The sequence below is a fragment of the Canis aureus genome, chromosome 7 (genome assembly GCF_053574225.1).
Source record: "Canis aureus isolate CA01 chromosome 7, VMU_Caureus_v.1.0, whole genome shotgun sequence".
In the NCBI taxonomy this organism is placed as follows: domain Eukaryota; kingdom Metazoa; phylum Chordata; class Mammalia; order Carnivora; family Canidae; genus Canis; species Canis aureus.
Window position 1 is genome coordinate 10,437,575 of NC_135617.1, and position 17,522 is coordinate 10,455,096.

Consider the following 17,522-nt stretch of genomic DNA (forward strand, 5'->3'; position numbering starts at 1 on the left):
CATGCATTTGGTATCTTTTATTTTTTGGGGGGAACTTGCTATCACTCAGCTATGACCGCAACGGCCACTAACTCTATTATACGCCTGCACTCAGGAGATGGACAGGTGACAGACAATGTTGAATGTTGGGAAGAGCTGTTTAGAATTGAATTTCATAATGGACTTATAGACTGGGTGGAAAGGTGAGATTCTGAGTCATGACCTTGTCTGTCATTCAGTTGTGTTCTCTTAACAAAACCATTTTTCTGTTTAGGTGAAAGGGTAGGTTATATGGATGTTGGTTTTCAGGCAGTGGTTCTTTCTCAGGAGCCAATAGAAGAAAGTAGTAGCAAGTCAAGTCTTAAGGCATGGGAGGAAGGCTTTAACGGAGAGGCCAGGCCATAACTCATGAGGTATACTTTAACGTCAAACTCCTATCATTCTATACATTGACACATACAGTTTTCCTCACTAGTCTATTGACTTCTAAAGGGAGAAACTGTCACATTCATCTTTGTACATGCTGGGCTCAGATGGTTCTGAAACACAGTGAGTCCTAAATAAATTTTAAATAGCTCTATTTACATTATACTTTGTAAAACATAAAATCTACCATAGAGGCCATGCTGTGCATCTATCCAGGTAAGAATGAGCTTCATATAGCTAATGCATTTTTATTATTGGTAGTGTAAATGGATTGGGTGCAACGCCTTAAACAATTGGCCCTTGAAGAACACAGGTTTGAACTGCATGGGTCCACTTACATGTAGATTTTTTTCAATAAATATAATACCGTAAATGTATTTTCTCAAGATTTTCTTAACATTTTCTTTTCTCTAGCTTACTTCATCGTAAGATTACAGTATACGTTACACATAACATACAAAATATGTGTTGATTGACTGTTTATATTATCAGTAAGGCTTCTGGTCAACAGTAGGCTATTAATAGTTAACTTTTGGGGGAGTCAAAAGTTATATATGGATCTTTGACTGTGCAGGGATCAGTTACCCCTAACCCTACATTATTCCAGGGTCAGCTGTGCTATCAAATGTGGCAGGCTTCACAAAAGCATTTGTATTAGTTAGCTTTTGCTAGTGATTTTTCTATGTAACAGTCCTCAAATCTCAGTAGTTTATGAAATAAATAAGGGTTTATTTTTCTGCATGTTATATGTCAGTGGTGATGGGTCAATGACCGTGGCTCTTCTTATGCTTTAGCTCTGATCCAGATTGGTTAGATTTTGGTCTGCTCTACACACTGTTTTAATTCTAGTGTCTAAAATAAAAGAAAGTTCTTTTGTGGAAAAAACCCATTCTCTTGACAATAGGGAATAGTCAAAATGAGCTATTCAAACTGTAAAAATCACATTGAAAAATCTGTCACAGGACGAGCATATATATTCCATTTGCCAAAGTAAGTAATACCAATTCATAGATCAGGAAATTTATATTCCTCTCACTGGGGATAGGAAGGAATGAATGTTTGTTGTTAAGAATACAAATCTATCAGAGTCATAGTGATGGTTAGTTTGATGTGTCAACTTGGCTAGGCTATGCTACCCAATTGGTTAATCACTAATCTAGATATTACTATAAAGGTATTTTGTAGATGTGACTTACTTTTATAATCAGTTGATTTTAAGTGAAAGAAAGTACCCTCCATAATATGAGTGGGATGCATTCAATCAATCAAAAACTTTAAGAATAAAAAAATGAGTTTTTTTGGAGGAGAGGGAATTTTATCTCAAGGTCATAACGTAGAAATCTTGTTTGGTTTTCCTGCTTGCTGGTCTATGTTTGAATTTTGAACTTTCCAGCCCCCACAATTGAGAGGCCAAGTGACCTCTTAAAAATAAATGAGCTGATTCCTTTAAATCTCTCTCCTCTCTCGATAGACAAGTATAGATAGAAACATAGATAGATCTTTTGTTCTGTTTCTCTGGAGACCTCTGGTTGGTACCGTCCTATTGTTCTTCTTATGCTATTTTCTTGTTTGTTACTTTGTCCAGCATAAAGGAGAGGTAAAGTACCCAAGAATATTTCTTTTGTGCAATTAGGACTTACCTTTAGAGAGTGCAATTTTAGTTATTAATAGAATCCTGAGCCAAGATCCATCTCAATTAGCAAATGAGTGAGTTGGGTGAAAATATTACAGGTTCTGAGTTGTAATCTGCTGGAACACATTATAAGCCTACAAAACACAAATGTCTGAATTTGTGAATAATATTCTGATTATAACAGTTGGCTTCTATAAACCCAAACTTAGATTTTGGGTTGTACCTTGTTCTTCTCTTCTTGGTAACTGATACAATGTGGGCTTTTTGTTTACATATCCATTAGTTTTTAATAAATTAATATTCATTGAGCATTGTTATGTGCATGACAGTGTCCCAAGACTGGAGAAAATTAAGACATAAAAGATTCACAGTCTCTTCCCTCATGGAGTTTACATTCTAGTAGGAGAGTTAGATGTGAAACAACTCACAGACGCTGTTAATTATTTAGTGACAACTGTAACAAGGGACTAATTAAAGTAGAGAGTGCCATGAGCTTCTCATAGGAGACCCTCACCCAGCTTGTGGGAAGTGATGAAGGAGCAGAGCTCTGAAGCAAGAATGGGGCTGGTGGGGCTGGAGAGGTGTTTCAGGTAGCACCAGAGACAAGAACTAGATGGGCTTATTTTGAGACCTCAAAGGAGGTATAGCTGGAGCTTAGTGAGCCAGAATGGAGTTATGCAGTTGCGAGGGTGGGCAGGAGCTCGGTCACACTCTGTAGGCCCGGTAGGGACTGTTGTCTGTTTCCTGTGGCCACAGGAAGGCTACTGAGGATGTTAGGCAGAAGTGTGAAGTATTCATTGAAGGAATGAAGGGCCTATGAGTTACAGATATGATAATTGTACCATACGATACAGAGAGACTGGAATTTTTGACGTTTCTACACAATTGTCTTAATTTTAGAGAATATTTTCTTTCCTGGTAGATTGTGTGTACACGTGTGTATGGTATAATTTTTGTTGTTTTTGGCCTATTTGTTATAAGTATCAAGTCTTATATGAACAAAAACAGGTCAGACTTATAATTTTTTTAAAAGATTTTTATTTATTTATTCATGAGAGACACACAGAGAGAGGCAGAGACACAGGCAGAGGGAGAAGCAGGCTCCCCGCAGGGAGCCCAATGTGGGACTTGATCCCAGGACCCCACGATTACGCCCTGAGCCAAAGGCACACGCTCAACTGCTGAGCTATCCAGGTGTCCCAGGTCAGACTTATGATTTATAAAAAATGGAAAACAGTACTACTAACCATAAATAAGGACCATTTGTTAAAGAAATACAATTTAAAATTCTCAGAAAAATATGGTAAGTGAAAGATTTTTTTTCCAAAGTAATGATACAGATTTAATTATTGAAAGTTACTAAGGATTCCAAAAAATTTCTCCAAGACTGCCACTTTATTCTAAATATTATAAGCCATCATGATATCTGCACACTATTCATAAGGGATGGTTGGGTCATATATAGTTATAGCTAATCAAAAACCATTACAAATGTATTTACTCTCTTTAAACACTTTCATATTTCATTATAAATGGCCGATTGAACACTGCCACATCCCTTACCGTATTATATTTCCATTCAATTTACTATTAAGATTTCTTGAACAGCTACAATGTAATAGTAGCTATTGTACATTATAAATATTTCATCACCTCTCTATGGTATCCATTTCTCATTTGCTTGCCAAAACTTATGAAGTGCTTATTAAACATTGATATATAATATTATAGCACATGATATGAAATATTGTTGTCTTGCAAATCAGCTTATTGGTAAATCTTGAAGTTGGCAATACTTTAATCTGCATTATCCAGTCTTTATACTTCATTATAAGCAATGAATATTGCTATGTCATTGAATTGGGGGAAAATGGATCATTTCCAGGGAAATCTTTACCAACTTAAACAATTTTCTTGTTTTATGGAGTCAATTAGGTGTTTGCCTGTTAGTCTGTAAGGGAGGGCAAGTTGGAGTAACAGTGCTCTTTTCCATCCAGAAACTTCTCGGACTCACAGGGAAGCTTCAGACCCATTGTGCCCAACTTTCCTTCCATATTTTCTTTATTTTGAGTCTCTCTTTTGTTAAGCTGGCCATCATACTATTCAATATTTCAAAAGTTGGTGGCTCAGATCTTTCTGCTATGAGTTGAGATGGACATTTATTGGTAGCAAGTAAAAATACTGGACAAGAAAAAAATTCCTCTAGGTTATAGTTTAATAGAATCAAAGAATGTTAGAATTTGAAAGAGAAAAAAAAAGAATTTGAAAGAATTTTAGGAATCCTTTAATCTGGTGATGGAAAATTTGTGCTCATATATCCCTACTTTCTCTTTCCATGGCAGACATTACTAATTGAACACAATACTCCTCCTGCTGAGCCTGGATTCAATCTGTCCTCCAGGCTGCTCCTGCTAGTTTACTACTTATGGGACTTCAGATGATATCTATTTGCTGTCCCTGATCATATCTAGCAATTCATTTTACAGGCAAAGAAATAAAAGCTTTTTTAGAAGTGAAATGATTTGGCCAAAGTCACTCTTCCCATGTCTTCTGAATCCGAAACTAACATTTGTCCTATCATCCCCAATATAACTTTTCTTTGCCGATACTTTTACTTTCCAGAGGCTCTTCCAAATGCTGATCTTTATTTTCTCATGCATTTTCAATGATGGAAAGTATTCTTAGTTTTCTGAATTAGTTATTTGAATTGTGTTGTCATTTTTTTCTTCCTAGCTTGGTGCTTTCTGGAGGAAGTATGGATATTCAGCAATCCATATAGTAGAAAACATTTTTATGTATTACATGCATGTATACCTGGTATAAAATTATATAAAATGTCTTTTTTATGTTACTGATTTTCACATTAGGAATACTTATTTTAATTCCCAATTCAAATTAATTTTTTAATGAGCAATGGAATGAAGGTTTTTTTTTTTTTAAATTAGTGAAAAGTTTTCAGGAAAGACAAGCATGAATGAGTGTCTTGTATATTATAAGAAAAGAGATGACAGGAGTTTTATAATTCCCTGAGAAAAATCTGAGACTATAGGGAGAAAGATGTTAGTTTTTCTTGAGAGGCGGATAATAATGGAATCACTGATTATATTTAAATAGATGCCCAGTGTGGTACCAACTTTATGGGTCCTGAGAATTGTAATGGGTATCCTATTAAAAATCACATTAACCCTCCATTGACTCTAATGACTGCTGTCTTTTGGGAGTTGGATTTCTTTCTTTATTCCATATGGGACTTATTATCCTGAGGGAAAGTTAATAAGATTTCTTCCAGACCCGCTTTGCCATGAAGCCTTGTTAAATTCCAAGACTAATAGGAAATGAATTGAGCTAATAAAAGATACCTTAACAGTTAAAAAATCTTGAGGAAAAAATTGAAAAGCCAATTGGTAATAGCATTAAAGAACAACCTTAAACATTAGCTACAGAACTCATAATGATCTTTTTTTTTTTTTTAATAATTTGCTTGTCCTAATGATGCATGTGTACTTCCACCTTATCTGTATTAGCTTCATGATTAACTATTTGGGATAGCATTCATGGAACTAAGAAGTTGCTTGTCAGTTAGCACAAAGTGCTGGTAATTAACTTCCTAAGGCACCTCCACTGTTGGGCAAAAATAGGTTCGATAAATTTATACCATGTCTTACTGTATGACAGAAGCTCATCCATCGTCTGATTTCAAACAAGGTATTAGAAACAGGTTGAGTTTCTTGACAAATATAACCCAGAATTGACATTTATATAAGACCAATTCATTTTATAACAATGATGACTCACTTTGAGAAGAATGTATAGTAACAAACTTAGCAGGTATTTTGAGTTGACTAGGAGTGCAAATTCTTGTAATTTAACATTATTTCCAGGGACTCTTGAAAAAATGGAGTCTAGGTCACAGGAAGCCTAGGGACTTTGTGTTGCTGCTATTGTGGATGCCTGGGGAGTTCAGATGAGGGAGGGATGTCATTTCTACAATTTGTAATGTGTTGGTTGGCACAAATAGCATGATAGGAATCTGAGGAAAATGAGAAAATAGTGTTTCCCATCTTTTGAGCTAAAAAGAAAAAAAAGGATGCTGCTGCAATTTTTTTTAAAAAAGGAAAGTTAACGAAAGTAAACAGCAAAATTCCACCCATATCTTTTCTCAGAGTGATATATTCTTTAAAAGCACACAATTAAGTCAAAGTTTATGTTCTTTTTTAAAAAAAGTAACCTTCATTAGCCCATTTCCACGGATATTCAGTCTGAATCATTGCATTTTCCTCTGAAGAGGGATGGCAGGGGTTTTAAGTTGTGAAGTGTGAATACTGAATTTGCAGTCAGATCTGCCACTTAGTAGGTATATAGCTTTGGACATGTCATATAACCTTCCCTGTGCTCAGATTTTCTTGTCTTTAAAACAGACTCAATAGTACCTGCCTTGGCTGGTGTGTCACATGAGTCAAGATCTATCAAAGGAATTGGTGATCAGTAAAGAACTAGACAAGTTTAACTAGAAAGAGAGTTTCAGCTGAACCTTATTTTTATTTGAGGAAGTGTAGTGAATTCCTCTCTCCATTCCTTTTCTTCTTATCCCTGTTTGTGAGACCCATTGGATTTCTTAGAATATTGCCTTGAAGAGAGACTTAGAGATTGTGAGATCTGAGAAGCTGAGTTGAGCCCATTGTTTAACCCACATGTGATTTCATACATTCCTCTTTGGTTTTCTGGTATTTCTTTGTTATTTATGACACATTATAAACCACGTTTTAGATGGACCCACAAACATAAAAGAATCAGCAGTTCAGTATCTTTGGTGAAGTGGGTAGGTTGATAATAACATTCGTTAAAATTGAAAAAGTTACGTAGAAGGTATATTCTAGTTTTAAGGTCGGTTATATATTGCAAACTTGCAGTCATTACAAATAACACAAGTCAGGAGAAAAGGCGAACCCCATTTCCAAAGCCCAGCATTCTCAGATGCAGTATTTGTGGCACTGGAGTTATTTTGGAAGAGGTAAGGGACCTTACCTGGCTGATTTTTACCCCCTTTCATTTACTTTTATTGAGTACACATTGATGACAGTGGCAGCGACAGTGAGCAGTTCCTGCAGCAATATGACATGCCTCTTGTTGACGATGTCCTAGATGCTAGGTCCAGCGCTGGGTGTTTATACTTATTTCATATTCACTTTTCATAACAACCCTGTCAGACACTCCTTATAGATTCCCTATTTTACAGACAAGGGAGTAAAGCTTGGAAGGGTTAAATACCTCACCCAAACACACATAGCTGGCAAGTAGAGACGGCAGGAGATGAAGCCAAGTTGGTCTGAGGCCAAAGTCCAAGCAATTCAAAGCTCCACACTCCAGTGTTGCTCCTAAAAACTGGATGCCTTTCATTTATATTCTAAGATACTACCTTCTTGGGCAGCTCACTGGAATCTGAATCTTCTATGTTGTTTCATATTTATTTCCTTTTATTTTCTTTATTGGAACAGCAGAAAGGGAAGAAGGAAGGAAGATGAAGAAAGAGGGAAGAAAGAAAGAAAGATAAAGCTCACTTAGGTTAAATCCAGTTTTGAGGGTTTTATTTCTTACTTCTTGACAGGACGATATACTTCTGTTTTTAAAAATTATCTGTTCTCCTTCTGTAACCAATTTGTTAATCATGTTTTGGTGACTGACTTTTGGGCACATTTCCCAGAAACTTTAAGGCAGCCCTTAATAAACACTAATAAGTCTGCATGCAGAAGCAGCCTATTATTATTCATGGACAGTATTACGTAGAATTAAACTTTTGGAAACTGCACCAAACACATTCAGCTAGACATGAAAGTAAGCTGAATTTCCATTTGGTTTGCTTCTTGCTGAGCCTTCAAATTATAAAGTGAAGCAAAGCCAAAAGATTAATACAATGAAAACAAAGATTGGGAAATTAAATGACACGATGCAATTTTCTGCCTCATCGGGCTGGCACCAATAATATGCAAAGGAAAGTGTGCTTAGTGTTGGTTAGCTGCTGTATAAATGCAGGACAATCAGTCTCCTTCTCGAGGGAGACTATTTTCTTGAATCATATGGCCATTGACTCTTCCAATTACCAGAGCCCCCACACACAGTTCTGCTCTATTTTTTTTAACTTTCTGCTCTGCTCTGCCATGGTATTATTATTATTATTAGCATTTACACAGGTACATGCTTTTATATTATCTGAAATATTTTAGTGATAGCTTCAGGGCATACATAAAAACCTGGAGCCTACTGCCACATTCATAATTAAATAATAATAATATTTTATAAAATGGATCTTTATGGGTAGTTGAAGGCCATAATGGTCTATCTTTAAATCATGCCTATCAGAGAACTGTTAGCTCTTGGGCTTCTATTGGCATGCCACCCACGATGTATCATTGCTGATCATTGTCAGGATTCATTCTAGAGTGATTTGGGTGATAAGAAACGGCTCTACGGTATCGTCGGTGTTAACTTGAAATTACTTATATCACAGCTGTGTTCAAAGGCTGTCATGTCTACACTACCAAAATCCTCCAGATGATTCAGACATCCTCTGGAGAATTAAATTGTTCATTAACTTTCAAATTTCCCTCTAACTCTGCCAGACAATATAAACCAGTCAACAGTAATCAATCTCCTGTAAGGTGCAAAGCACCACACTTGATCAGAAGAAGGTAAATAAAGAATAGACCGCCACAGGCTTCCAGCACTGTGGAGAAAGGTGGATCCTTTGGTATCACTTCTGGATCATCCTCAGACACCAAACAGAAGCCAAGCCAGTGGCCACCCACCTAGCTCCCTCAGGATCTAAGACCTTCAATAGGTCCTTGTTCTAGACATGGACCTAAAAATCTTTGCTAAAGGCAAATCTTTTGAAAAGGAAAGAATGTGTGTGTGAGTGCACACACACACACACACACACACAAATGCATTTGTTTCATTAATTGTAGTAGTAATAGAGGGTAAAATGTTCAAAGAAGGTAATATTTACTGTAAAGGGGGATCATCTCTCTATTTGTTTGATGGACTTGACTTAGTTTTTCCACTCTGGATTTCCTATAAATACTTGTTTTTAGAAGTCAATTTTAAGCTTTTTTTCTCCCCCCTTCAGATTTCTCAGGAGTTTCTGGAGATACTGATTTCAAATTTTCCATTTAAACAATCAGAATACTTAAAAAATGTGTACAGTCCTCTCAAATCATGGCAAATGGAAACCAAAGCTGGTGGGTGGCCAAGCATTCCAAAAACGAGAAGGGAAAGCTTGTGATGAATCATATGAAGTGGAGCAGACTGGAGAGAGAGGATCCATATTCTTGCCAAATTTTATTTTGTTTCTTTTTTTGCTGTTTTTTTTTAATGTAGACCTTTGAATTTTAAAATGATTAGCTTGGGATTTACTTAATTTTTGCAGAAGAACCTGCCTTTTCTGTTTGTAAGACTTCTAATCTGTATGTTGCTTACCTCCCAAATATGGTTGGATTGGAGATAGTCAAAACCTGCTTTGGGGCCATCTGCTTTGAGACTCTCTGATGTGATTTTGAAACATGAAAATAAACCCTAAAAATAATGAAGCTAAAAGAGTGAACATCTCATCCTGGCTCTTCTCATTATGATGTTTTAATCTTCTTAACAGAAATTAACCACCTTTACCCTAGAAAAAGAATGCCTTATATTTTGTATGAAATTTTAAAATGAATTGAAGATCCATATTATTTCACATGAGAGAAATTCACTGAGATGTGAAATCTCACCTTTTGGGACCCTACTAAGGGTACACAGAGACTGAATATATTTTTTGTTAATTATTAAAATGGAAGCTTCACGTTGTTCTCACTATCTTTCTAAAGATAATATGACACGAATAAGTGCATGGGCTCTGGAATATGGCTGCCTTGACTTGAATCTGGTCTCCATCACTGATAGCTGTTGACTTTGGGTAAATTACTTTACCTCTCTGTGCCTTGATTTCTTCGGTTATAAGATGGGGATTATAATAGGGTCTTTATTATCACATTATTCTGAGTACAAATTGAGTTAATACATGTAAAGCACTTATAATAGTTTCTGTCTCACATCCCAGATATTTTTTTCTGGTTGAAAACATCTTAAATGATAAAGTACTTCAAGAAAAATAAAAGTTAGTAACAAACTCTTAATGATTAGTAACAGTTTTCTGGGCTGTGAATGCTCCTTTTGATTTTCTTTATCCAATATTTCAGAGACTCTTGATGCTTTTCATTACCTTGGTGGAAGAAAAAGAAGGAATGAAATGCAAAAGCACAATGGGAAGACTTTTAATAGAGTGTCTTCCCAGGTGAAGGAGCATTACAAGTGCTACAGTCTTCAACATAATCTATGGCTGCTGAACTTAATAGTAAGTGCATTTTGGCTTCATCCTCTTTTTTGGTTCAGTTAAAGAGAAACATGATCTTTGGTACATTGTCAAGAAAAAAAGCCTTATAAGACTTCAAGGCACCTAAATATTCCTACAGTGGTACAAATTTATTCTCATAAAAAATGATTGTATACTGAAAAGAGAAATAAAGAAAGATTCTGGGAGGTTTCTTAACTTTCTAAAGCATATCTAACTATATTTTTTTTTTCTAACTATATTCTTTGACTATTACTAAAAAGCCTCCGTATGGGACTGATGGTAGAAATTGCTATGATTTCCTTGACTTCAGCTGAATTTTTGCTAAAATCATTTATCTCCAGTGGTCTAAAATTGATGTGGATGTCCCTATTCTCAGCCCTGCATGATTTGCTCCTATTGAAACATCTTCCTGTAATGCATTGATTTTTCTGTTTCTATGACAATGATGTAAGAGTTAGCAGGCTTTTTTTTTTTTCTCTTGAAAATGTAAAGCTATGGGGCAGAGCCTAAAAACTGATAGGATTTATTTTTATTTAAATTAAAGTATATTTTGATAATGACTCTGTCAGTGCCACTGGTAAAATCAACACTGGCTTTTGGCATATGGAAACATACTTTGACCTAGGGTTTCAAGATGCCAGTGGTGGTTCAAAAAAAAGAACACCTCCTTTCCACTTAATTCACACTCCATTGAATTACAGAAACAGGAGTTAACTCTGCCAGAGGAGTAATTTTCAAGTAAGTGACCCTAGGAACCACAAGGTCAGACTAGCCGAAGGTTGTTTAGTATAGTTTATAAAAGTTTGAACTTTTACTTCAATCAGTCCATCAGTCACTGAAGGGTTAAAGATGAGCTTGGGAAAAGGACAAGGGGACTTTGGAGGCCATTTCCTCAAGCTTCCAGCTTTTGTGGCAGGTTGAGTCACACCAGTCTTTATTAAATGATGCATAATTCAGTGATAAATTGGTTTAGCTCTGCCTGTTACACGTCGGGCCTGAGGTTTTACAGGGGTCAGTCTAGAGGCACTGTGGCTGTTTCATGTCATTAGTTTTCATTCAGTTGCAATGTGTAACCACTCTAGCACATGTCTTTCATTAGTGGGTACAATGCACGCTTTGTGTGTGAACATCCTTAGATGGTAAAAGCCAATTTAGAGCTTTCTCACCTTCCTTTTATGTCAGTGGATTCCATCAGACCCACATGTGTATGGAGCTAAAGGTTTCTGTGATGGGGTCAGGCTCATTTCCCATTTGCATTGCATCCTGCCCAGCTGAGCCAGACTAGAAGCTTTCTCTGAAGTTAATGGGTGTTGAGCACTGAATAAGACCATGGTGTCAACTTGCCAAACTTCCTCCTCTCTGGAGTTCAGAAAGCTCATGTAATCCAACTTCCTTTATAAAGCTTTCTTTTGCTAAGTGGGAGAAACGGAGTTATTTTTTTCCATTAACTCAGATATAAAACCCAGACTTTTGTTTTCTATCAACACATGTACCTCTTGTCCGCCCCCTACTGTTCCAAACACCACTAACAATATAATGAGCTTTGGGGAAGGTTTCCCGTGTGTGCAAGAAGTTATGGTGCATGTTAACTAATCTTCTGTAGGCATATACGACAGCAGTTACTACAAAGCTAGGGATTTTAGATATTTTGTAGAACATCTACAGTAACAGTCAACACATGGACATTTTATACAATGAAATTGTTTTTTAGAATTGTCTTTTCGGTTGAGATTTGTTTGGGAAGAGAGTAACGTAACTGCAGTGGGACACGTTCTCTGAATGAGTCACATCCTTATGTGCTCAAAGTACGTACCTGAGTACCTAGTATCCTGGAAAGAATGTGGCTTGGTGTTTAGACTAACAGGGGTTCACATCTCCGCTTTATCACTTCTGTATGTGATATTCTGGTGTGATTATCAGAGACTGTTTTCTCATTTGAAAAATGGTATCATAATATTTCTCTCTTGGGGTTGTTGTAAGTATGAAATGAGATAATATATGCAAATAAGCCCAGGGAGATGTCTAGTATAGAGTTGGCCCTCATCCATTCATTCAACAAGTATTCTGAGGACCTACTATGTATCAGGCACTGTTTGGAGCATAGGGGATGTAGCAGAGAAGAGACACATGCTCAAAATCCTTCATAGTGGGATAAGCAAGTTAATACACATGACAAACTGTGTATTATAGCATATGGTTGAGTGAGTGCTATGGAGAAAAACAACGTAGGGTATGGAGTGTGGGAGTGCAGGGCAATTCTAGTGTCATAGGATGATCAAGAAAGGCTTCTCTGGCAAAGTGTCATTTCAGTAAAGACTTGAAAAAGGCGAGTAAACAATGTGGATATAGGAGGAAGAGCGTTCCAAAAAAGGGAACAGCTAATGGAAGGAGTGTGCTTGGCATGTGGTTGGCTAGTGTAGTAGGGACAAGAGTAGTAGGAGATGAGGTGATAAGGCCATTTCATTTAAGACATTTAGGCCATTTAAGGACACGCGTTTTTGTTGTTGTTGTTGTTGTTTTTAATATAAATTTATTTTTTATTGGTGTTCAATTTGCCAACATATAGAATAACACCCAGTGCTCATCCCATCAATTGCCCCCCTCAGTGCCCATCGCCCAGTCGCCCCCACTCCCCACCCACCTCCCTTTCCACCACCCTTAGTTCGTTTCCCAGAGTTAGGAGTCTCTTATGTTCTGTCTCCCTCTCTGATATTTCCCACTCATTTTTTTCTCCTTTCCCCTTTATTCCCTTTCGACACTGCGTTTTATATGAAATGAAAAGTAATTGGAAGTTTTTGACCAGAGAAGTGATGTGATCTTGATTTAGTGTCTTAAGTCCAGTTCTCCTGGAAACAGGCTCTGAGATGCTTAGTTGCATGTAGTAGATTTATTTTGGAAATCTCAGAAGCAACACTTTGGAGGGAGTTGGGGAACAGGACTGGCTGGGGGAGGAGCTGAAACAGTTGCAACAGAAGCCTTTCCTGATCCACAGGGAGCCCTGCAGCTGTCAGGGCTCACATTGAGGAAAAGGTGTGGAGCTTTTGTATTCATCTCTACCTTGCTCAGTCTTTGTTTCTACCTTAAAGGAAAGTTGAAACTTGAGCTTCCTATTAGCTGAGGGCAAGTCCAAGAGGAGACTCAGGTGTAAGCCATTGACAGCCAATGGTCCAGGCTGCTGGCATAGCAAGTAGTTCAGTTCTGAAGGGGGCATCTTGGTTTTATCAAGACCATGCTGGTTGCTGTGTTGATAATATACCATAGGGGGAAAGGGTAAAAAGAAGGTGACCAGTGGTGGCTTGGATCAGGGTGTGGAGATGAGAAGATACAGGACTCTGGATACATTTTTGAATGGAATCCTGAAAGGATTTGCTGATGGATTGGATGCAGGCTATGAAAGTAACAAAGAGTTAATAAAAGATAACTTTAAGTTTTTGGCCTGAACATTGAAAGGAGAAATGTGCTCTTAATGGAGGTAGGGAAGTCTGTAAGAGAAGCAGGTTTGAGAGAGGGGGAGTGAGGAGCTCAATTTTTAGATGTATTGAGTCAGAGGTGCCTACTAGACATCCAAGTGGGTGTGTTGAGTAGGTAGTTGGTTATAGAATCTGATCAGTAGAGGTAATTTTGGAATCCTTGGTGTGTGAATGGTATTTAAGAGAAACTGGATGGGATTATCAAATGCAGTAAATATATAAGAGAAGTTCTGGGGATGATCCCTTTGGTCTAATTTCCTTTGACCGCCTTTATGATTAGTAATCAGTTAGTTCCTTAGATAAAGCCAGGTCCTGGCTCCCCTCCTTACCCCAGTGAGCTGTGATAGTTGTCTAACAGAGAGTTTGTGGTAGACAGTCATGGCTCCCCAGAGGTGTCCAAGTCTCAATCCTCAGACTTTGTGACTATGTTACCTTACATGGCAAAGGAACTTTTTGATAGGGTTAAGGATCTTGGGGTGGGAAGAATAGCCCAGATTACCGTGGTAGACCCAATGTAATCATATAAATTCTTATAAGAAAAAGGTGTCAGAGTTAGAAAAGGAGATGTGATGTTGGAAACACAAGTTGAGGTGATGTTCTCCAAAGATAGTGGAAGGGGCCATGAGGCAAGGAATGAAGGCAGCCTCTGTAAGTTGAGGAAGGCAAGGAAGTGGACTCTCTTCCAGAGCCTCTAGAAAGAATGCAGCTCTGCCAACACTTGGAATTTAGTTCACAGAACCCATTTGGGACCTCTGATCTCCAGAATTATAAGATAATGCATTTGGTTTGTTTTTATGTGGTAATTTGATACAGCAGCTATAGGAAACTATGAAACTAAATATTGTCTGCTTTGTCCTGTAGGGGCTAAGTTGTGTTTGAGGAATAGGTAAATTTTAAGGGTCTAAAATTCTGATTGCTTTTAAACGAAAATTCTTTCGTTTAAATTGCTCATCTATCTACCTATGCATCTATCCATCCATCCATCTATCCATCTTATCTCTAGTAAATAAGAAGTTACGAAATTGTTACAAATTGCCTAGTTCTCTAGGGTTATTTTACCATTTTTGTGAACATGAGACTTACACCATGTTGGTCGAAGGTCTCTATTTTCTTTTAAATAAATTGGGTTTGTTTCACTATTGGGTGAAATTGTTTCACTATTGGGTGCAGGTAGGGAAATATAATATTTACAAAAATTAATAACTTATTTTGTGTTTCCATTACATGTGCTTTGTGTTGTTTTTATGTTATCTATGAAATGCTTTGAAAAATATTTGATCAACTCATGCTTGCCAGCATAAATGGTGCTAAAAGTAGAATGTGAAATTCACAATTTGTGAATTTGTGTTGCATTTCAGCCTAAGTTAGTGGAATTTATTCTATGAATTGATTTTTTTCTATTGGGTTATTGTAAAAAATGGAATTAAGTGCCTCCTGTTTTTTTTTTCTTAATATTTTTTAAGATTTATTTATTTATTTTAGAGAGAGAGAAAGAGAGCATGAGTGGGGAGAGGGGCAAAGAGAGAAGTGGAGAGAGAGAGAATCTCAAGCAGACTCCCTGCTGAGCACAGAGCATGATATAGGTTTGATCTCATGACCCTGAGATCATGACCTGAGTTGAAATCAAGAGTCAGATATCTAACCAGCTAAGCCACCCAGGCACCCCAATAGTTTTTTTTAAGCATCTGTATTGGCAATTATAAACTCCTGCCTTCTAAAAAACCTGGAATTTTATATTCCAAGAGATTCTGAAGATTAAACTTAGTGGAGCAAAGTGGTTAAGAATATGGGTTTTGCCTATAAAATGGGAATAATTATATCTTTTTTACAGGAGTTCCTCATAGATTAAATAAGAGGATATGTGTGTATTAGGGTTTTCTAGAAATATAGAACCAATAGGATATATCTAGGAAGAAACACATAGTAAGGGATTAGCTCAAGCAATTACAGAGGCTGAGAAATCCCATGATCTACCATCTGCAAACTAGAGAACCAGGAAAGCCAGGAATATAATTCAGCACAATTCCCAAGGCTTAAGAGCCAGGAACATTGAGGCCAAGAGAAGATTTATGTTACAGCTCAAGCAACCAGGGAGGAAGGGTGAAATTCTTTTTCCAACTTCTTCATCTATTTTTTAAACAAGTTTTTAATTTTAATTCCAGTATAGTTCACATGCAGTGTTATATTAGTTTAAGTTGTACAATATAGTGATTCAACAATTCTGTATGTTGCTCAGTGCTCATCATAAGTGTATTCCTTAATCCCTATCAGCTATTTCACCCATGCCTCCATCCACCTCCCCTTTGGTAATCATCAGTTTGTTCTCTATAGTAAGAGGCTCTTTCTTGGTTTCTCTCTCTCTTTTTCCTTTGTTCATTTGTGAGTGAAATCATATGGAATTTGTCTTTCTCTGGCTGACTTATTTCACTTAGCATTATACTCTCTAGCTCCATCCATGCCATTGCAAATGGCAAGATTTCATTCCTTGTTTTTTTTTTTTTAGAATTTTTATTTATTTATTCATAGAGACAGAGAGAGAGAGAGAGAGAGAGAGAGAGAGAGGCAGAGACACAGGCAGAGGGAGAAGCAGGCTCCATGCAACAAGCCTGATGTGGGACTCGATCCCGGGTCTCCAGGATCACACCCCGGGCTGCAGGCGGCGCTAAACTGCTGCGCCACCGGGGCTGCCCGATTTCATTCCTTGTTATGACTGAATAATATTCCATTGTATATATATACCATATCCTTTTTATCCATTCATCAATCAATACATGGACACTTGGGCTGCTTCCATATCTTGGCTATAATAATAATGCTGCTGCAAACATAGAGCTGCATGTATCTCTTTGAATTAGTGTTTTATTTTTTGGGTAAATACCCAGTAGAATGATTATTAGATCATAGGGTAGTTCTATTTTTAGCCTTGTAAGGAATCTCCATACTGTTTTCCAGTGGCTGCACCAGTTTGCATGTCCACCAATAGTGCACAAGGTTCCTTTTTCTCTACATCTTCACTAACACCTGTTGTTTCTTGTGTTTTTTAGCCATTTAGGTGTAAGGTGATATCTCATTGTAGTTTTGATTGGCATTTCCCCGATGATGAGTGATGTTGAGCATCTTTCCATGTGCCTTTCAGCCATCTGGATGTCTTCTTTGGAGAAATGTCCATTCATGTCTTCTACCCATTTTTAAATTATCTATTTTTTGGGTGTTGCACCTTCTTGGTTTATTGAGGCCCTCAGTGGATTGGATGATGCTCACCCATACAGGAGAGGGCAATTTGCTTTACTGAGTCCACTAATTCAAATGCAAATTGCTTCGCCAGCAACAAACTGATGGTTTACCAAAGAGAAGATGGATGGAGGCATGGGTGAAATAGCTGATAGGGATTAAGGAATACACTTATGATGAGCACTGAGTAATATACAGCACCTTACAGACACACCTAGAAATAATGCTTAGCTAAATATCTGGGGATCTTATGATCCAGTCAAGTTGAGGCATAAAATTAGCCATTTTAGTATGTAAATCCAGGGCTTGGCACATAGTAAGTACTCAAGAAATGGTGGCTCTAATGATAGTTATTCTTATCCTTCCATAACAACTGAGTCAGGAATTAGAAGCCTCA

The 17,522-nt window shown here is 37.2% G+C and overlaps 1 long non-coding RNA gene across 17 annotated transcripts in view; it reads left to right on the plus strand.

Moving 5' to 3' along the window:
* The window catches only part of LOC144317066 (uncharacterized), a 571,155-nt gene that overhangs the window by 18,993 nt on the left and 534,640 nt on the right, over nucleotides 1–17,522 (plus strand). For all 17 annotated transcript variants that reach the window (XR_013382942.1, XR_013382935.1, XR_013382937.1 and 14 more), the window contains exon 2: nucleotides 10,270–10,424. This is a non-coding gene — a long non-coding RNA (uncharacterized LOC144317066). The remainder of the gene's footprint in view (nucleotides 1–10,269; nucleotides 10,425–17,522) is intronic.